Genomic DNA, 23,830 nt, shown 5'->3' on the forward strand with positions numbered 1-23,830 from the left:
AGAAAAACCCTCCTCACCTCTAAACACAGAAAAGCTTCGGCTGCAGAGAAACTTCTGACTTTAACTTAACCATTCTGCTAAAAGCCCGGTTCTACAAGCTGTTTGGGTCGGAACCACTGACAGGTAGAAAGAATGTCTGTCTGTACTCCGACTGTCACCACCCGGTACCACCTCGTACCAGCCTGTACCACCCGGTACCACCTGGTACCACCCGGTACCACCCGGTACCACCTCGTACCAGCCTGTACCACCCGGTACCACCTGGTACCACCCGGTACCACCCGGTACCACCTCGTACCAGCCTGTACCACCCGGTACCACCTGGTACCACCCGGTACCACCCGGTACCACCCGGTACCACCCGGTACCACCCGGTACCACCTGGTACCACCCGGTACCACCCGATACCACCTGCTCTCTGTTGGCTCTGCTTCTCCTTAACGTTTCTTCCAGGCGGGTTAAAGCTGCTGCTGACGGGATCTGGGCTGGAGGTTCGCGGCTGTAAATAGAAGTTACTGCAGAACCTCAAGTGTTGAAGGAAGATTCGGCCCATTTAGAGTCTGAATGTCTGGACGGGCCCTGAATGGCCCAACCAGCAGCTCTGAGTTTTCAGTCTTACAGTTCTAGATCTCAGAGTTGCTAACATCAAAAATTATGTAGAATTGACACCTTTGAGCTTTTTGATCTGTAAATAAGTCTGCAGCCAAGTTGTTGTTGAGGTTAAATAGATATTATTAGGGCTAAATTAGTAAAAGGGCAGCAAATTTGCTGATTTCATAACTTCATAACCTTTGACCTTCTCTCCTGTGGTCTGTTATACAGTCTCAGATCAACTCAGCCCTCCAGGACTGTCAGCAGCAGAAACAGAAAGTTTATTCCTGTTGGGGAAATTATATTACATTTGCTCTACATTGTCCCCACATGATGGGAATAATATAGTAGAATCCAATTTGATTATTGATTAATATGTTGTGCATTGTTTTAACATCTTGTTCAATGTGCCCATTTTGATCTTTGAGCCCCTGGCCCTCCAAAGGTCTCTGCACGGCCCTGAGATTGACTCATAATTAGACATTAAAGTGGAAACAAGTAAACAGAAAAAATTTCACTGAGGCTCATTAAATACACAAAAATGAAGAAAAACACATTTAATCAATCATACACTTTTGCAAAATTAAGTTTAAAGAAACAAGTTTGGATACTTTGAATAAATAACAGTTTTCTAATAAAACCTCAATATTTTATAACTTTTCTACAATCAATGATCCAACACACACTGATTATGAGATAAACGATGAAACAGCAAAACCAAACAGGCCTTAATGTACAAAATAACAAGAATGTTTAAATAATAAATTAGAGCTCTAATTCACTATTTCCATAAAACATTAAATATGGCTTGTACTTTTTAGGCTCTGTTTAAGTCCAGTTGAATCCAAAATGCTTCACTCTGCATTCAGTCATTCATCCATTCATACTCATCCATTCATACACTGATGGTGACCAATACTGGATAACAGCCTCTGCTGCCCTGCAGCAATTTGTCAGCAGCTGCTGTGAGTCGATGCCACTGGCAAGTAAGGCAGGTGAAGTGCCTTGCTCAAGGACACTAAGAAAGAGGCAGATTTGAACCAACAACATGTTAATTTCAGGACAAACTGTTGTCACCATAAAGTGAAAAGGAATAAATTCATCTGAGTAACAGAACAACAGATCATTGTTTCTGGTTATAGACCAGAAATGATTTAAAACATGAATCTGAAGATATTCAATAAACAACTCAAAGTCATTATTAAAATATGTCAAACAAAACAAGTTCAAACAAAAATGTTCTTTGTCAAAAAGTTTGGTTTCTTCTTCTCCTTTTCTTCCTAAAACAAATAATCAAAATTATTATTAGAATCATCAGAGCTGCTGTCAGTCCCACAGTGATGATGATGATGCTCCTTCCTCGTCTCTCTGGTTCTGGAGTCAATCTTGGTCTCGAGTTTGGATCTGATCAGCAGCTGCTGGGAGAGAAATCAGAAATATTTATTAATATTTGATGAAAACTGAGATCCAGGAGGATTCATGGAGAAGATGAAGAAATTCAACAACTCAGGATTTTATCAGAGTAAAATATTTCTTCTCACCAGTAACGCTGAGTCGACATCTTCCATAGTTGATTCCATCTTCAGTTTTCACTTCACACAGATACAGACCAGAGTCTTCAGTCCTCAGTCTGGACACATGGAGTCTGATTCGTCCTTCTCTGAGGACGTCTTTGTCGCTCTGGACTCGTCCTGAAAACTGATCATCCTGAGACTCTGGAATCTCAACTCCTTCATGAACCTGATAGAGAACTAAGACTCCATGATCCGTGTTCGCTTCACAGATGATGAACAGATTCCTCCAGGTTCCCTGAGTCTTGGTGGTGAAGGTCCACTCCAGAGTGATGCTCTGCTTCTCCTCTGCCTGATAGCTGCTCTGTGTCACATTCACTACAAATGTTGCTGCTGAGGAGACAGAGAGGGAAAGAGAGGAGCAGACACACTGAGAACTGGAACATGGGAGTCTTTCAGCTCCATCTAGAGAGCTTCTGTCACAAAGACAAGATGGAGACTGACCACAGAGACATGAGCTGAGGATGAGGAGCAGCAGGATGCTGGACATCATCTTCATCCTGAGAGAGGAAGAGGAGGAGAGGCAGCAGGACATCAGGATCATCATCACTAACAATATGAGGAACAACTGGATTCATAACAATGAATTATGGATTTCCTTCTTGTAATCTAAAATAATCCCACATGTTAAATAAATAAATTCTCACTGAGTTTCTCATGATAAATAATCTGCATCAATCTGTTCCTGGTAATTCGTCTGTTTAATCTCTAATTGACTGAATTAGTTCAGTCAGGATATCAGATGTTTGTCATCAACATTTCCTGCTGGTGGCAAATAGAAAAACAAAGAGAAACAGAGAAATGGCTCCACCTGCTGGAGAACTAGGAGAACTACAGCTCCTCTCAGTATTTACATTTAACCTGCATTTCTGCCACTTTATGATCAGCAACTTAAATTCATTATTCAAACTTTACTGAGATAAAATATTGATCATATTTGTGTGGAATATTAGTGTTTATACTTTTAAAAGTTAAAGGAAACAAAAATCAGCTGATTTACTTTAAATTGTGACTGAAATTTGAATCCTGTGGGAGAGAAACAGGTTTAAGGCTTTTATTCTGAAAGAATAACTTTCACATTAAATGGTTGATTTACTAAGATTAGTTTTGTTTTCTAACACAACAGTTGAATAATAATCTGAATTAAGAGAGAAAATGTATTTAATCTGCATAAAGAACAAACACCATTATTTACCAAGTTTGACTTTAATTTAATTTAGAAAGAAAATCTGTTTAGATCTTTAATTTTCAACATCCAGACATAAATTTGTTTTTCTGAAACTTTCTTTAAACAGAAGAACCTCAAAAAGATTAAAATTCACATTTGATCAAATAAAACTTATTTATCTGTTGAGACTTTAAGTCCAAATATCTTCATAATTCTCTAAATTAAATCAATGAGATTTGATCAAATATTAATTTATTTTTGTTAATTGTTCCAGCACTTGAACATTTTACAATTCAATAATGAAACAGGAATGAAAATAATTTGTTGTAGATAAAAATCACTTTGATTCCACTGATTTATTGATCTGTTATCAGATACAATAACATTTATTATTAATGTTATTGTCTCAGTTAACAGACAAATTTAGAAAAATATCAATAAAACTATTGACTGAACTGAAGTCTAAACAATGTAAACCAAACTAATATTTACTTACTAATCTGGTTGGATTGTTTTCATTGATCCTCAGAGTTTGTAGAGCTGATATGTAGATGTAAGATTGTTGAAATGGGAAGGAATGACTCAAGATGTACACTTAACTTCGTTTTCACTTCCTGATGTTGTTACTGTCAGTCTCATGAAAAACCAAAATGATTCATAAAACCACCATCAGTTTGTTCCTGTTTCCAGCATGTCTTGTTTGTTCACTGTTGAGCATTTTCAGTTTGATCTCATTTTTATAAATTCTCTGATCATTGAAAACTGAATCTGGATTCTGATTAGAATCAGTTTGATTCACTTCAGATCAATAAAATCTATTCCAGAGGTTTTTAGAGCTAGAATCAGTAGATCAGCTGCTATAAACCAGATGTTTGCTCCAGTTGTGCTTCATTGAACAGTTTTCTTCCTCTAACAGAGATCAGTTGATCTATTGATCCTCAGAGGAATCAGAGTTTTTCTGATTCATTGAACTGAATGAGTTCAGTCAGAATCTCAGCTGTTTGTCAAGGAAACATGAGATCACTTTCTATGCTGCAGATTTTAGTTTAACAGTAACAATAAATAAAGTTACATTAAAATTAATCACACAAGTGACATTTAGACCCAACAGCAGATTTAAACTTCAATAACTTAAATCTGGTTGTTTGTGTTATTTTTGCAAACTTTGCTTTAATTCTGCTTCTTTTTCTGTCTAATCATAATAAATCATAGTCAGAGAGAGAGATGAGACAGGAAGAGAAGGTTTCCTGGATTAAAGATCAAGTCAGTTTCCAGCCTGCAGATTTAGAAAAATAGTTCAGATTATTCCTCATTTCATAGCATCAAAGTTTTAAATCATGAAATTTAAACATTTTGAGTATTTGGATAAGATTCAAAGTAAAATAATTATATTAATATTGGTTTACTGGAAGAATACTTACAATAACATTTGTGTGGAAACTTAAAAGTAAGTCTTTGTAATTTGTGGTATCACATCAGGAAGTTTAACTTCCTGTTCAGATCCTTCATGTTTTCACATGTTTGATGTCCAAAGATATTTATTGCATCTCTTTGTAACAGAAAACCAGAATTTTCTCTCATGTCTCCAATTACAATAAATTATTCTTTTATTTTAATTTACTCTCATCTCTGAGTCAAAAGCATCGATAGATCTATCGATCTATTATCAGTGACATCCAGAGTTAAATCATCCATATATGTAATGAATTTGATCTCTGACATTATAACCAGGAAAGGTTAATTATTTGTATTTTAATTTTATCCTGAAGAGCATGCTGAAGTTAATCTGACAAGAAAGAAATAATCTTATCTAACATTAAAGTTTTGAATCTACAACCTGCAGATGAAACACAGTCATGAGCCACAAATTTCCCTGATATTATGTGAGACATGAAACGAGATGAAGAGCTGACTGAACTCAAACTGACTGAACTATTAAAAAAGAAGAAGTGAAACTGTCTTTGTTCATCACTTCTTCTTTTACAGCTTTAAAAAAAGGAAACGCCACATAAATCCATAACATTTCGTCTTCATGTCCTTCATCACTGCAGTTCAAGTTTCTCAGCAGCAGCTTCAGTTCAGTTTTGTCACTACATTTCCCAGCAAAAGTCAGAATGAGGATCTTCATTAGAGTTTTGAAAGTGAACTGAACAGAGAAAGAATTAAATACTTTACTATTATTCTCCCTACTTACATGATTTTTGTTTATTGTTGATTTGAATCTTCTAAACCTGTTTGCACATTTAACTAGTTATTTGTCATAATATTAGAGCAAAAGTTTATTAATTCTGATTAATTTTCATTTCTGACATCTGGGCTTTAATCATGTTTATCTTCAGTGGTTCATATTAAAGTTCAGAGACAAAGTGAAAATCTGCTACAGTGGCTGAAAATGTGTTTAGAAATGTTTAAAATGTTATTCTGAAATGAATCAACTAATGTAAAAATAATTGGAGGCTTTGACAAAACTGTGACAAATTACATTAAATATGAAACGTGTGGGATTTGCTTTTGCTGTGTAAAGCGATTTTCATCAACCAGGGAGAGGAAAGATAAAATGCATGAAAGTTGAGTTTGTTGTAATGACATCAAAAAAGAAAGGACACTGACAGAACTCCATGTTCACTGAAATCCTGTTTGAGTCTCCAATCTGACTCCACCCACTGGCAACATTGTATTTAAAGCCTCTTCAAGCTGAAACTCTTCAGTGATCAACAAGGAATAGATCTGGAAAAATGTTGATCAGTTTTTATTCTGCCTCTTTTTACTGTTTAAGATGAAAATGAAAATATTTAACAGCTTGATAATAATTAGTGTTGTTGATATGTTACAACCTGTAAAAATGGTAAAAAAGTTTTTTTTTGTTTTACCAAAGATTTAAAATAATAAATTGACTTTCTGATTTCTGACAGACGTTTAGAGAATCTGTTTCTGAACCACAAACAATAATAGAAACAAAGATTTTATATCATTTTCTGCTGAATGGTGGAGATTTTAATTCGACTCAAGCTGAATAATGAACCTGAACTGCAAACATGAGTTCAATCTGGAGAGACTCTCACAGAGAAAAGCAGCAGTTAGAAAGTTTAGTTAACCTGAAGTTCTTTGGCTCTCAGACCAGCAGAAGACGTGCATGTTGAGAATCACCGTGATCTTGGATGATCGACTCCAAGTAGTTCACTTCTTTGGGGCGAAGCTCAAAGTACCGTTTCTTGGCGCCGCTCACTTGCAGAGGCGTGGCCTCATTTATCATCAGTCCTCCTCCTCTAACTGAGGAGGAGGACTGATGGTAAATGAACCTGAACTGCAGGTTGAACTGATGCTGATTGGCTGAAGAGAGTCTCCCAGCTTGAATTTACGCCTTGGCTTACATTAGTTAAAGAAGAAATCAGGTTAAATGTATTTGTGACATTAATTGCTTAGTGCAGTGAGAATTCGTTCATTTTAGATGGAAAAAGGTTTTGACAACCAGAAAGTTTTGTTTTCTTAATTCAGTGAAATTTAATATGAATCAGTTTCTGTAATCAGAATCTTTCTGCACTTTGAACGTTTAAGTAATAAAAAATAACAGCTGAGAATCAGCAAAGATTTAAAATAAACATTGATTAAGTTTCTACACTTTTACTAGTTTTTAGATGTGCTGTCTAAAAAGCCCATCGAAGGAAAAGTTCTGTGATTTAGTTTGTGCTATAATCTCTGTTGGAGTTCAATCATCTTGTCTCTGAGCTCCAGCAGGTCCATTAACCAGTTTCAGAACCCGATCAGAACCACTGAGTGTAAATGACCTTGAGAAATAAGGAGATTTGGTTAAATATAAAAAAAGGTTTTAATGCAGAAAAATGATCAAATGTTATAATGTTATACAGATGAAACAGATACAGAGTTTGATTCTCCGTCCAGCGCTGCACCACACTGAGCTCAGCTTATGAATGACACCAAGAGAGACGAAGAATGAAGGACGAGTTTAACTTTCATTTCTCTCTGCAAACTGTTTCCTCCTTAAAGGAGTTTAACCAGTTTCAGTCTGTTTATGTCTGACTGATGGGAGTCACACATAAACATGGTTATGCAGCTGCAGCTTGTGAATGTCAGCAGATAAGAGAATAAAAGAGGAAAACAAAGAGGCTGCAGCAGCACTAGGATGCAAACATGGGACTGCAGTTCTGTTCAGTTTGTCTTTATTGAAGTGTTTCTGAAAACATCAAATAAACTCAAATTAAATATTTGACTCTGCTAAATGATGAAAATAACCAAATAATTTCCTAAATAACAGTTTTACCTAACCTGAACTCAGTGATCAGATATGAAGTCTCTCCATATGAATGATGACAAAATGAGAGAAAAAACTAAAGTTCTCTCAATTATTTTGTGCAGATTTTCTGTTCACTAGTTCAATATAAAAATACATTATGTTTATATTTCTATTTAACAGTAGAATGAGAAAACTAAATTATTTCATGACGTTTTCAGATTTCACTGACCCATGTTGTTGTTGTTGTTGTTTTTGTCTTCAGACTGATTTTACTAAGAAGCTTCAAGAACCTGAAACATCCTGGTGTTTTTCTGCTGCTGCATTGATTTGTCACCACAAGGTGGCAGTAGAGATCTGATTTAAAACAATATTTTCTCTGTTTTGTTTTTCAGTATTAAAATCAACTTTTCTACCATGTGGATGAAATACGACAGAAAGTTTATGAACCAGCAGATCAACATCTGATGATCTTCATCACTTCACTGATGTTTATTCCAAGCCAGATGATGTCCAGCATCCTGCTGCTCCTCATCCTCAGCTCATGTCTCTGTGGTCAGTCTCCATCTTGTCTTTGTGACAGAAAGCTCTCTAGATGGAGCTGAAAGACTCCCATGTTCCAGTTCTCAGTGTGTCTGCTCCTCTCTTTCCCTCTCTGTCTCCTCAGCAGCAACATTTGTAGTGAATGTGACACAGAGCAGCTATCAGGCAGAGGAGAAGCAGAACATCACTCTGGAGTGGACCTTCACCACCAAGACTCAGGGAACCTGGAAGAATCTGTTCATCTACTGTGAAGCGAACACGGATCATGGAGTCTTAGTTCTCTATCAGGTTCATGAAGGAGTTGAGATTCCAGAGTCTCAGGATGATCAGTTTTCAGGACGAGTCCAGAGCGACAAAGACGTCCTCAGAGAAGGACGAATCAGACTCCATGTGTCCAGACTGAGGACTGAAGACTCTGGTCAGTATCTGTGTGACGTTATGACAGATTATGGATTCATCTCTGAAGATGCCGACTCAGCGTCTGGTGATCAATGCAGTGGCGGAGCCAGAGGGGTGGCCGGGGTGGCACTTGCCCCCCCAACAGAGCCCTTGCCACCCCTACTGCCACCCCACTGGAAATGGTAATTTTAAAATATAATACTTATGAGATTGGCAAAGATTTGCCAGGAAAAGTGTAATTTCCTGGCAAATCTGTCCCTGAAGGCAGCTCGATGCCCGACGCTGTTCATTGGTTAAACTGACATGTTGGTTCCTGTTTGATCAAAAACACATCAACGGCTTTAGAGTTACACCGTTGAGGAGTTTTGCAGGTATTTACAACATTTACCGCTCAGCAGTAACCGCTGTTACCTTCCTAATGAGAGGCGGCTCTTGTCATACATTTCTAAAAAGAAAAAAAAATGGTTGTGCACCGCTGCATAGTGCCTCGTTTATTATATTAGCCATGCTAGTGCTGATAGATCGTGTTTTAGACAGATTCTTTTAACATGTTTTAGTGACATGCTGCCCTCTAATGTTTTATTTCTCCCAGCTCTTGCTTGAAATGTGTTTGGTAAGAATATGTGAAAAACCATTAAGTTTTATAATGACTGAAATGTAAGTAGGCTATGTCATATGAAAGCTTTGAATTATAACCTCACTACTTATATTAATTAATTTTGAACGAAAGGAAACAAATATTTTTTCCTTTTGTTCCATGGAACGGTCCATTTGTACATGGACCCTCTGATAAAGACTTGCTCACCCTTTGGCCACCCCTTGAAAAAAAGTGTAGCTCCGCCCCTGGATCAGTGATCACTTTTTTATTCAATAATTTAACATCAACATACAAAAACATGAAGAAAACCTTTGAACATCTCGAAAACTTCCTGACTTACATCGTTTAGTTTATAAAAGTTGCATGGAAAACGTCATGTAAACTCAAATAACTTTAAAGTAAATATTAATGAGAGCAGACAATAATGGTCAGAAGTATCAAATCATTAATATGTGAAAGAATGTATGATTGAATCTTTTTCACTTCCTTCATATTTCAAAACAAAAGAAAACAAGAATTTCATTCAATAATAAATAAAAGAAATCTGGTTTGTTCTTCATTAAATGTTACTATAAACAGAATGACAAATACCTTTAAATTATGGCTTCTACAATTATCCCCAAAATTATTATTCAGGCATAAAGTTCAGTTCATTTTCAATTAACTCAAATTATTAGAATAGCTGCATGACGTTGTTTTTACAAAGTTACTTCAAACAGAACCACAAAAGCACCACAAAAGTCCAGGGGACAAATAACAGAAAGTCGGGAAGTTTTAACTTTAAACAACAACAACTTATTTACAGACTCATAAAACATGAGCAGAAACTTCAACAGCAGCTGTGAAGCACAGTGGTGGAGGAATCATGATGTGGGATTGTTTTGCTGTCACAACTGGAGATCATGATCTCTTCTGTTACCAAAGTAGAATCTAAAGTGAGTTCAGGATCCATCAGCTGCTTCCTGAAGCTTCAGGGTTCAATTAAACAACTGATATAAAATTCATCATCAACCGATTCTCTGGAAAAGTTCTGGATTTATGTTTGATCAGTAAAACTATGATTGTTGTTGCTGCTGCTGCTGCTGTCAGTCCCAGTGAAACATAAATACCGTCCCGTCCTCGACTTTCTGACGTTGAATCTTCTTTCTGATGATGGAAAATTTCAGAAGAAGCTGCAAAAAACCAAAAGATAAAAACTGATCAGAGAAACTGATGTTTGCTTTACTGTCTGTGGCTTTAAATTTTAGACAAAGCAACAAACAGACAAAATGCAGTGAAAACACAATAAACATCAAATAAACACTGTTGGTTATTAACATGTTATAATCCCAACTGGATAAACTGAGCTGCTTCACACATTATTCTCTTGTTTGGAATAAAAATCTTCTGACTGAAACTTGAAGCAAACAGTTAAAATATTAACAGAAATTAAAGAAGAAAATAATTCTGAGCAAAACGACACAAGAACAACAAATTCTTAACTGATTAACAGAAAAACCTGAAACTTTTTTTGTACCTCAGACTCACCAGAGACGCTGAGTCGACATCTTCCAGAGTTGAATCCATCTTCAGTTTTCACGTCACACAGATACAGACCAGAGTCTTCAGTCCTCAGTCTGGACACATGGAGTCTGATTCGTCCTTCTCTGAGGACGTCTTTGTCGCTCTGGACTCGTCCTGAAAACTGATCATCCTGAGACTCTGGAATCTCAACTCCTTCATGGACCTGATAGAGAACTAAGACTCCATGATCCGTGTTCACTTCACAGTAGATGAACAGATTCTTCCAGGTTCCCTGAGTCTTGGTGGTGAAGGTCCACTCCAGAGTGATGTTCTGCTTCTCCTCTGCCTGATAGCTGCTCTGTGTCACATTCACTACAAATGTTGCTGCTGAGGAGACAGAGAGGGAAAGAGAGGAGCAGACACACTGAGAACTGGAACATGGGAGTCTTTCAGCTCCATCTAGAGAGCTTTCTGTCACAAAGACAAGATGGAGACTGACCACAGAGACATGAGCTGAGGATGAGGAGCAGCAGGATGCTGGACATCATCTTCATCCTGAGAGAGGAAGAGGAGGAGAGGCAGCAGAACATCAGGAGCATCATCACTAACAATATGAGGAACAACTGGACTCATAACAATGAATTATGGCTTTTCTTCTTGTAATCTAAAATAATCCCACATGTTAAATAAATAAATTCTCACTGAGTTTCTCATGATAAATAATCTGCATCAATCTGTTCCTGGTAATTCGTCTGTTTAATCTCTAATTGACTGAATTAGTTCAGTCAGGATATCAGATGTTTGTCATCAACATTTCCTGCTGGTGGCAAATAGAAAAACAAAGAGAAGCAGAGAAATGTCTCCACCTGCTGGAGAACTAGGAGAACTACAGCTCCTCTCAGTATTTACATTTAACCTGCATTTCTGCCACTTTATGATCAGCAACTTAAATTCATTATTCAAACTTTACTGAGATAAAATATTGATCATATTTGTGTGGAATATTAGTGTTTATACTTTTAAAAGTTAAAGGAAACAAAAATCAGCTGATTTATTTTAAATTGTGACTGAAATTTGAATCCTGTGGGAGAGAAACAGGTTTAAGGCTTTTATTCTGAAAGAATGACTTTCACATTAAATGGTTGATTTATTAAGATTAGTTTTGTTTTCTAACACAACAGTAAAATAATAATCTGGATTAAGAGAGAAAATGTATTTAATCTGCATATAGAACAAACACCATTATTTACCAAATTTGACTTTAATTTGATTTAGATGGAAAATCTGTTTAGATCTTTAATTTTCAACATTCAGACATAAATTTGTTTTTCTGAAACTTTCTTTAAACAGAAGAATCTCAAACAGATTAAAATTTACATTTGATCAAATAAAACTTATTTATCTGTTGAGACTTTAAGTCCAAATATCTTCATAATTCTCTAAATTAAATCAATGAGATTTGATCTAATATTGATTTAATTTTATTAATTGGTCCAGCACTTGAACATTTTACAATCCAATAATGAAACAGGAATGAAAATAATTTTTTGTAGATAAAAATCACTTTGATTCCACTGATTTATTGATCTGTTATCAGATACAATAACATTTATTATTAATGTTATTGTCTTAGTTAAAAGGCAAATTTACAAAAATATCAATAAAACTATTGACTGAACTGAAGTCTAAACAATGTAAACCAAACTAATATTTACTTACTAATCTGGTTGGATTGTTTTCATTGATCCTCAGAGTTTGTAGAGCCGATCTCTAGTTGATTGATTCATGAAGCAAAGTGAGAGAAAAACTACTGACTGTTTCTAGTCTACAGTTTTAGTTCCTCATTCTCAGAAAAAAACAACATGTGACCTAAAACCATCAGTTTGTTTCTGTTTTTATAATGTCTTGTTGATCAGTTTTTATTATTTTTTAAATGAGTTTGATCTCATTTTTATAAATTCTCTGATCATTGAAAACTGAATCTGGATTCTGATTAGAATCAGTTTGATTCACTTCAGATCAATAAAATCTATTCCAGAGGTTTATAGAGCTAGAATCAGTAGATCAGCTGCTATAAACCAGATGTTTGCTCCAGTTGTTGCTTCATTGATCACTTTTCTTCCTCTAACAGAGATCAGTTGATCTATTGATCCTCAGAGGAATCAGAGTTTTTCTGATTCATTGAACTGAATGAGTTCAGTCAGAATCTCAGCTGTTTGTCAAGGAAACCTGAGATCATCACTTTCTATGCTGCAGATTTTAGTTTAACAGTAACAATAAATAAAGTTACATTAAAATTAATCACACAAGTGACATTTAGACCCAACAGCAGATTTAAACTTCAATAACTTAAATCTGGTTGTTTGTGTTATTTTTGCAAACTTTGCTTTAATTCTGCTTCTTTTTTCTATCTAATCATAATAAATCATAGTCAGAGAGAGAGATGAGACAGGAAGAGAAGGTTTCCTGGATTAAAGATCAAGTCAGTTTCCAGCCTGCAGATTTAGAAAAATAGTTGAGATTATTCCTCATTTCATAGCATCAAAGTTTTAAATCATGAAATCTAAACATTTTGAGTATTTGGATAAGATTCAAAGTAAAATAATTATATTAATATTGGTTTACTGGAAGAATACTTACAATAACATTTGTGGGGATATTACAAGTAAATCAAGTAACTTTGGTATCACATCAGGAAGTTTAACTTCCTGTTCAGATCCTTCATGTTTTCACATGTTGCAATATAAAATATATTTATTTTGTCTGTTTGTAGCAGAAATCCAGAGTTTTCTCTCATGTCTCCAATTACAATAAATTATTCTTTTATTTTAATTTACTCTCATCTCTGAGTCAAATGCAAACTGTTCACACAGTTAGTGGATCTATAGATCTATAGATCTATCAATAGATAGATCTATAGATCTATAGATCTATAGATAGATCTGTAGATCTATCGATAGATCTATAGATCTATCGATCTATTATCATTGGCATCCAGAGTTAAATCATCCATGTGATGAATTTGATCTCTGACATTATAACCAGGAAAGGTTAATTATTTGTATTTTAATTTTATCCTGAAGAGCATGCTGAAGTTAATCTGACAAGAAAAGAAATAATCTTATCTAACTTCTAATTTTACATTAAAGTTTTCAAACTACAACCTGCAGATGAAACACAGTTATGAGCCACAAACTTCCCCAAAAATCATGGTGGTTTTGTCTGATGTTTAAGAGAGTAAACAAAGTTTGTACCATGTAGATCTGACTCAGCTCAAACTGACTGAACTGGAACCAAAGAAGTGAAACTGTCTTTGTTCATCACTTCTTCTTTTAAAGTCACTGCTGAAGAAGTTGGTTGTTCACAGAACTCTGTATTAAATTATATTGTAAATGAGTTTCCATTAAACTTAGTGCCACAGGCTGATCACCTCCATGTCACGATGCATTGATGCAGTAATTCAAGAAAGACAAAGTTCAGCCAAATACTGAAGGCATTTAAATGTACTGAACCTTACAGAAGCTCAAAGACATTTATGCTCAAAATCAAATCAAATCAAACTTTATTTGTATAGCACATTTCAGCAGCAAGTCATTTCAAAGTGCTTTACATCAAAAACACAAAAACACAAAGTTATGCAACATAGCATCAACAATCAAAAACTACATTAAGTCAAAATATCTGTTTTTGATCCAGTTACATTTTATCATTTCCTCAGTTCCTGGATTTTGGGGTTTATTTGATTGAAAGTCATAGTTATAAACATTTCCAAAAATAAAAAACTACTGTAATAATTTGACTCTGTACGGCAAATGTCTATAAAATGAGAGTTTAATTTCTGACATTACTGGCAAGAAATATTGAACTTTTATTCCATATTCTAGTTTATGTGCAAGCTAAATAAATATAGAATAAATTAAGGACGAATTGATTGGAGTGAAACTTTGTTGGTTTAGTCATAAGCAGATTGAATTGATCTTTATGTTTCTAGATTTTCACACAGTAAATCATTAATCAATCAATGAGTAAAAAATGATGATAAATTATTTTCTACCAAAATCTTCTGTAAATAAAATATTGAATTTGTATGACTGTTTATTTTTTCAGAATCTAATTATTTATCAGTAAAATATGAATCAGAATAGAGCTGAGCTGTTATTATTATATTATTCACAGGTTGTTCGATTTCCTGTAATCTGAATAACTCAAAGTAACAAGAAGTTTCTGAACAAAAACCTGCAGAACAAAAAGCATCAACCAAGATCAAACTGTTCAGTCTGAAGAGAGACTGAATATATTCACTTCTGCTTATTCAAATGACTTCAGTTTAAGCAAAGTGTGTTATTGCTGGAAAAAACCCAATGCCTGCAGGCAGCGTTGAAGAACAGAGAAACATTGAACCTCACAGTAAAAGGCTGAAAAAGGCTAATACAATTGAGTCATAGCTTCAGAACCGGTATTAGTGGAAATGAATGAAATTCTTTGATATATGACAAACCTTACTAAAATACTCAATACATACAGTTGAAACTTCTTGTGTCCAAATTATTATTGATGTTCCAATCTATGCTTAAAGTGCTAAATAAAGTTATTTTAAAGTGTTGTACAGTGACTTCAGTCAAATATTTCCAGTAATAAAAAGTAAAAACCTGTTTAAAGAAACACGTTGACATGTTGTGGGAGAAAGGTCTGTTTGTTTCTGACTTATTGAACTTTTGTTCAATATTCAAAATTTTTACTTTTTAAAATCAATATTGAATAAATTATGGATGATTTGATTCATGCTAAAGTTTGTTGGTTTAGTAACAAACAGACTGAGTTCACATTTATGTGAAAAATGTCTGCTGTGCAGACAGTCTGCACCTGAAAGCTGAAAGGTTTAATGAAACCTACAAAATCTTTCAATTTGCTCGTGGAGAAACAACAAACCTCACCTGAGACTCACCTGAGACTCACCTGAGACTCACCTGAGACCTCCCTACGTCTCGCTGCTTTACATGAAGAAACTTAACTCATTCACTTTCAGAAAAATAAAACCTCAATAAAATTAAAACCTGTGTTGCTTGAACTGATCAGTTTTTCTGACATGTCAACATGGATCCTCCTGTTTCTGACTTTAGCCTCAGTTTTCATTTACAGCAGATTTACAACAATTTCCAGTTTCGATAACTGGAATGAAAACTCAGAACAAACAGACCAGTTTGTTTATCAGAACAGTTTGTTGGCCTGTGGTCCAACAAACTGGTCCAACCAGTTTTAAATTAAATTACAGACCTACTGGACCTACTGGTCTGTAATTTCAATAAAGTTTTGCATTACAGGAAAATTTGCATGTTGGAAAAGGAGAAAACAGAGGATGTAAGAAACCTTCTACAAAATTTACTCCAACAGATAGATTTAGCCAAGGACAAACCAACTTCTGCTTCAGGTTAGCAGATCGATCAAGATTTTCTCTTGATTGATCTGAGAATGTGATCACGTCTCATTAATTTCTGCTCTTTGCATATAAATATAAACTATAATCTATAAAAATATAAATCTTATTTTAGCTGAGTTGAGTTGAAGAGATGATGAATTTACAGAAACTTTTAATGATAAAAACAAAGACATTAAACTCTATGTTGGTTCTTTGTTTATGATTTTAATCAATTATTAACTAATTATCAAAGTGTTTTAATTAAATATTGATAAATTATGAATGAGCTGATCTAAGGTTTATTGATTAAAGTTTGTTTGGTAATAAACAAACGGAGTTGATTTTTGTTTCTAGTTTTTCTGTAAATTATGAATAATTTATTAATGAGTTAGATTAGTTTCAAAAATACTTTTCACTCAAATTTTCCTTCAAAGTTATCAGTGTCTGTTTGCTCTCCCAGCTTCCCTGACAAGCAATAATAATGTTTCTGTTGTTTATTGACTAATTAGAAGATTTAAGTCTCCTGGTTGCAAACTTTTCTTTTAGGGGGAAATATTTGCTTTAGTTTCATATTTTAAATCTTTTTGGTTCAGTTGGTGCCTTTAGTGAACAATATGTGTCACTTTGGTCACTATATGGGTTTATGTGGTAATTGTTCTGAAAATGTTGAGTTTAAGTTGATAACTGTATGGAAGCAATAAAGAAAAAACTTCAAAGAAGTGCAGCTTGTGTAGGCAGGAAATGTTGCTTAACACAAATACCCACAATAAGACATGGACAGCATGAGCTGGAAAACCATTCCTGAAATAAAATGTGAGGCGTGGCTTTCAGCTATGAGAACCGAAAGTTGTTTCTCTTGTCAGAAGCTTCAGCTAAAAGCCAGGTGAGTTCTCTGTTTTTCCTCTGTAATATTTAATTAATACATTAGACTTTATAAATATTAATTATTAGTAACTGTGTTGATTTTTACCTTCAGGTTTAAAGTTTCATGTATTTTTTGATAGAAGAAAATAATCTGTCTCTAATCAACCTGATATGATCCAGAACATTAAGGAATAAAATTATGTTGGTAAATTATATCTTATTATAACATTTCTCTAATTCACACATCGATATATAATGTAGTAAAGTTTTCTTTACTGTTCGTTAGTAAAGGAAAGTCATGACGTTGTGGATTTAATGTAGGTTGTGATGGCGCCCCCTACCGTTACATGACCGTATGGCGTTGAAATAACAGCCTCAAGTCGTGGCTGATGAGTCATATCTTTGGTAGAGCCGTGTTTTATCAGTCTGATTTAAAGCTGAGATTTTTACCACCTCTGGCTTTAAATCAAACTGAACCGCGGGCCTATTGTTCATGACTGCGCTGCTTTTTGCATGAAGGTTTCGGTTCAAAGGTCATTTCAGCTTTTAGTTATTAAATATTTGATATAAATGCATATTTTCTGTGCGTCATGTTTGCAGAAAAACGTCAGTTTCTGTAACAGCGATCATTAGAGAAACACTCAGTGAACTAAGATGTTTAGTTTCACTTTGATCAAACATGTTTTTATCAGTTTTATCATAATTAAAACTTCTCTCTGTTTTCTGCCTGACTTTTAAACTAAAACTAAACTTTAAACTTATTAAGCGTCTGCAGATCTGATCAAAGCGAAACATTTTATTTTCCTCCATTTTGTGTTTCATCTGGACGCCATATTGAAATGATGATCCTCTGTAATCATCACGTGATCAGAGATCAATAGTAACTAGTTACATTTACTCAGTTACATTAACTTGAGTAACTTTTTAGAACAAATGTACCTTTAGTTGTTTTTATTACTTTTTACTTTTACTTGAGTTTTTTTTATGAAGTTTTTCTAACTTCAGTCAAATTTCTGGATTTTCTACCCACTGAATAAAAACCAAACATGTTTTAACCAAGAATTAAACACAGACCTGCAGTTTTTTTTCAAGTTTTATAAGTTTTTTATGGAAAGAAACTGATTTGGAAAAAAATAATACATTCTTAATTTTGTTATTTTGTTGTTATATAAATTATTGTCATTTTTCTCCTTAAAATATCAAAAGTTTCTCAAAACTTTATATTTTGGTTTGTCTGATTTTAAATATTAAATGATGATAATTTAATCAGTTACTTGTCATGTTCCGTGTTTTTCTGAGTTCTCCTCGTTGTCCTGTCTTCCCCTTGATTGTTCCCAGGTGTGTCTTATTGCCTTGATTACCATCAGTGTATTTAGTCCCTCCTGGTTTGTTCCTTGTTGGGTCCATGTTGCTGTTGTTGTTGTCTGTCGTTTGTTTTGCTCTCCGCCTGTTTGACCTGTTGCTACCGGTGTGAGCCCTGGCTTCTACTCAGCTGTGCTTCCTGCCCGCAGACTTATTTGTTAACTATTTGTTTCTGGACATTTTCACCATTGAATCTCCTCTTCACCTCCAAGCGCCTGCCTCACCACCACCACACCATTCTATGACATTACTCAGTAACTTTTTACCAATTACTATTTCACTCTTACTTGAGTATAAATATGTTTGAAGTAGTGCTACTGCTACTTCAGTACAATTTATGGGTCTCTGCATGTGATAACTTAGAGAAATAATGTCTATAATTATTGTGTTTTATCATTTCTAACAATGTATTTTACCTGAAGCTTCTAGACAAAATGTTTTAAATCACCAGAAACATGAAAACTGGGTTCTGTTTTATACATGAGGCCCCTGGAGAGGAAGGGCCCATCTCTCACGTCATCAATGAAGAGAGGAAGAATTTCCCTTCATGAAACTCAGTTACTCTGCTTATCCTGCAGAGGAGAAATGCATCGACAAGAAGACAAAAAGAATAACAAGCAAATGTTTTAGAGAAGGAGATGATTTGTACTGTGATTAATAAAATTTTGTTTTAGAAAAGCTACTGATTTTTATTTTTTTATGCCATGAGAGAGAAATTATCTAAATGAAGGCAGGCTGAGTTAGTTATAAGTTGTACTTTGTATTGTTCCAGATGTTCTGCTGCCTCTCCTCCTCTTCCTCTCTCAGGATGAAGATGATGTCCAGCATCCTGCTGCTCCTCATCCTCAGCTCATGTCTCTGTGGTCAGTCTCCATCTTGTCTTTGTGACAGAAAGCTCTCTAGATGGAGCTGAAAGACTCCCATGTTCCAGTTCTCAGTGTGTCTGCTCCTCTCTTTCCCTCTCTGTCTCCTCAGCAGCAACATTTGTAGTGAATGTGACACAGAGCAGCTATCAGGCAGAGGAGAAGCAGAGCATCACTCTGGAGTGGACCTTCACCACCAAGACTCAGGGAACCTGGAGGCAACTGTCTATCTACTGCAGCTTGATAAAGAACTATAAAGAACCTGATAAAGAACTAGTTCTGTATCAGGTTCATGATGGAGTTGAGATTCCAGAGTCTCAGGATGATCAGTTTTCAGGACGAGTCCAGAGCGACAAAGACGTCCTCAGAGAAGGACGAATCAGACTCCATGTGTCCAGACTGAGGACTGAAGACTCTGGTCTGTATGGGTGTGACGTGAAAACTGAAGATGAATTCAACCATGCAGAATGTCAACTCAGCGTTTCTGGTGAGTTATTTGCAGTGTTGTATACTAACGAAGTAAAAATACTTCACTACTTTACTTAAGTATATTTTAGAATACTTCATACTTTCCTCGAGTAAGAAATTTTTTGATAACTTTCACTTTTACTTCTCTACATTTCCGAACTTAATTTCATATTTTTACTCCGATACATTTTCAATGTGTGGTTTAGTTACTCTATTAAATTAGATTTAACTATTTCACAATGTGAAAAAATAAAATATTTTACATTGTCTAACATTTCAATTTACTTTGTAAAAGTGCATAAAATACTCTTTATTGTTGTATTAATCAATCAATCTATCAATTAAATCAAATTTTATTTGTATAGCACATTTCAGCAAGGCATTTCAAAGTGCTTTACATCATAAACACAAGAACACAAAGTCATGCAACATATAATAGACAATACATTGTTTCATATTACATTTCAAAAACAATTCTAAACAGGTGTGTTTTTAATTGCGATTTAAAAGAAGTCAGGGTTTCTGCTGTTTTACAGTTGTCTGGAAGTTTGTTCCAAATTTTTGGTTCATAGATGCTGAAAGCTGCTTCTCCTCTCTTGGTTCTGGTTCTGGGGATGCAAAGCAGACCAGAACCAGAACCTGAGAGTCTGGAAGGTTGATACAACAACAGCAGATCTTTAATGTATTGTGGTGCTAAACCGTTCAGTGATTTATAAACTAACAACAGTATTTTAAAATCTATTCTTTGAGCTACAGGGAGCCAGTGGAGGGACTTTAAAACTGGTGTTATGTGCTCTATCTTCCTGGTTTTAGTGAGAACGCGAGCAGCAGCTTCTGGATCAGCTGCAGCTGTTTGATTGATTTGTTGGACAGGCCTGTGAAGATGCTGTTGCAATAATCAATGCGACTAAAGACAAACGCATGAATGAGTTTCTCTAGATCTGGCTGAGACATTAGTCCTCTAATCCTGGAGATGTTCTTCAGGTGATAGAAGGCTGACTTTGTAACTGTCTTTATGTGGCTCTGGAGGTTCAGGTCAGAGGTCATCACTACTCCCAGGTTTCGGGCCTGATCACTAGGTTTTAGTTGTAATAACTGAAGCTGTGCATTGACTCTAGATCGTTCCTCTTTAGGTCCAAAGATAATGACTTCAGTTTTTTTTTTTGTTCAGATGGAGAAAGTTTTGGCACATCCACATATTAATCTGTTCTAAACATTTATTCAGTGATTGGATGGGGTCAAAGGTCACCTGGTGACATCTTAATGTAGAGCTCTGTGTCATCCGCATAGTTATAGTAGCTAATATTATTTCCTGTTATAACCTGAGCTAGTGGGAGAATATAAATATTTAATAAGAGGAGTCCTAAGACTCTGAATGGTTGTTTCTGACAGAGCAGTGTATTTCTGCAGATTGTAGTAGAACCATAGAGCTGGATGTTTTCACAGATTGTCTCATGTTATGCTGTCAGGAAATAGTGATAGATTTTGGAAATAAGATGGGTTTATTTTTTAGAAAAACATATCTTATATCTCTAAGACGACTTAAGATTAAAATAATTAAATCATAAAAGTATTTAAACGAACTGAAAAGTTTGAATAATTGCATAAAATACATTTATCAACAAATAACAATAATCTTTGTTAGATAATTTGAAGCAAATTATTTCTGATTCTAACAACAGTTCTTGTGTTCATGTCCAGGAGCCTCATGTATAAAGCGAGCAGCAAAAAATTTGTGCTGCACCATATTTTGCACTCAAGTCGGCATGAATAAAAACTAACTTTGTGTCAAAGTTTGCATAAATAAATGCTCACATCTTATCTGACATGAAAATATGTGGCTGCCACAAAAACCTTTTCTGTGACCAATAAGAGAAAAATTTTATCCTTAGACCAGGAATGAATCAATAAACGGACACAACTCAGGACTTCCTGGTTCTGCAGAGTAACTTGCTCAGTACTGGATGGTTCAGTGAAAACCTCTGGGTCAGGAGCTGGATCTCCTCTATGGACAGGGTCTCATTATCGTTATCAGGTTCAGTCTAGGAAACATAAATGTGTTCAGAGAAAGAAAAGGTAGAATATAAAATGTTTTATTACAGAAAGAAGGTTTTACAAACAACCTGTAACCCAAATAAAACTCAAAACTAGAACTAACAAAGCTAAAGCAGGTCAAGTGTAACTTAATTAAATGACCAAAAATAATGAACATGTTCATTTAAACTCAAAACAACGCAAAAGAAAAAATGAACTCTAAGAAAATAGCAAACTCCTCAAACACAATCTTCTACCAGAACAAAAGATTTCAAATCTTCAAAAGTCTTTAAAAACACTAACAAGCAGCAAAGTGGTCAGTTTTACAAAGTCTCTTCATACAAGCTGCCCCACTGGAGGAAAAGCTGCAGAGTCTTTTATAGATGGACCTCATCAGCATCTCATTGGTCATCATCTGCTGGTCCGATATCTTTGCTGCTCCACAGCCAATCAGCATCTGAACCTGCATAATGACTAGAGACTGGACTGGACCAGCCTCTAGAGACCGGGCCGAATCAGACCCACTGCGGCTGCATCATCTGCAACCTTAGAACCCTGTTAGAGACATGAATGGCTGCACAGTCATGAGTCAACAGTACAAACAGAACCGGACTGAACACACAGCCCTGTGGTGTTTCTGCACTGAGAACCAGGCTGGAGAACCATTATCACCACCTGAGAATGGTTGGTGGGAAAGTCCTGGTCCAAACACACATTGATGTTGAAAGTCCCATGTATGGCTGACATGGTAAAGAAAAGAGACTCACTATGACAATAGATAAAAAGGTCCAAGAGTTTCACATTTCACAGGTCAGGAAAAGATTCAGTTTAGAAAAAAGGGAGCAGGAAGTATGCTAGTCATGCTAGCTTGACTTTGAAAACCTGAACATGTAGATGTGCTGAGGAATTTATGTTCATTTCTGTTAAAAACAAAAGATAATCAGTAGTGAAAGTGTTTAAACTAACCAACTAATCAATCACTGCTGTGTTCAGATAATCACTTATTAATGATCATAAATAAAACATGAAGCCTGAAGACATAATACTCCATGTATGGGAATAGTTTGCAGGTTTTTTGGTGTTGCTTCCTGACACAGTGAAGCTGTTGTCAGTCAGTTGCTATGACAACGGGTCTGTATCTAGCGCAGCCAACAGATGAAGAAGAAAAAAGAAAATGAGTCTTTTTGAGTTTTTCTTCAACGGTTGTTCTGCGTTATTTTAACCTTTGCTGTGGCGCTGCACTAATTTAATAATACCCACATTTCCTGGTTCAAGTTTCAACAGTTTTTATGCTGCAGCATCACAGCTATGGATGGCAGATCAAAGAATCATCTTTCTGCCATCCAGCATCGAACACATCTGGAAAATATGAGGATAATAATATGCAACATGTCTACAGACAAACTGATGATTTTATCAATTCATTCAGTACTTTGAGGACATTCATGATCTTTATATTGTCCTAAATGAAAATGAGTTTGACACCCATGGGATAAGATCATTTTATCTTTTTCATTTGGACTTTCTGGGCTTCCATACAAAGATAAATAGCACAACATGCTGGGGTTTGTTAAGAATTAAAGAGGAATAACTTCTCGTACCAGCCTCCTGGCCAGACCGTGATTTACGGCGTGCATCTGGAGCCTTATCTCTGCCTCAAAATGATTCAACAAGAAACTAGTTGGTATTTTTAAACAAGCTTGCACAAAATCTAATGCTAAATAATGACTATAAGTTTGGATCTAAGAAGTAACTAATTCAAAACAATTTTAAAGAAATATATTTAATTCTAGTATGGATAAAATTATTTATAAAAAGTTTTAAGATCCTAGTGAACTTTTGAACCACGCTTAGGAATTTGTTACTTGTCTGGCAGATAGATGCCCTGTCTAAAGAGATTTATGGAAGTCTCAATCTGTCTTTCTTTAAGATCCTTCCTATACAATTTATGTAAAAGTTTGAGAGTGGCCAGTTGTTTTAGTTTGGATCTTTATCTAAGTTTGTCTTAACGTAAAGGTTAGCCTGTGTACTATTGTGCTACTTTAAAATTCTATTTCAACAGGAGACAGGACAACGAGGAGATAACAAGACTCAGGGAAACACTGGACATGACACTTATGTTGCATTAAAGACAGAAATTATACTGTAGAAAGTAAAGAAGCAGAAATATCTTTTGGGTTTTCTGAAGGTTAAAAAGGCAG

This window comes from Poeciliopsis prolifica, unplaced genomic scaffold (genome assembly GCF_027474105.1).
Source record: "Poeciliopsis prolifica strain line A6 unplaced genomic scaffold, Auburn_PproV2 SCAFFOLD062, whole genome shotgun sequence".
Classification (NCBI taxonomy): domain Eukaryota; kingdom Metazoa; phylum Chordata; class Actinopteri; order Cyprinodontiformes; family Poeciliidae; genus Poeciliopsis; species Poeciliopsis prolifica.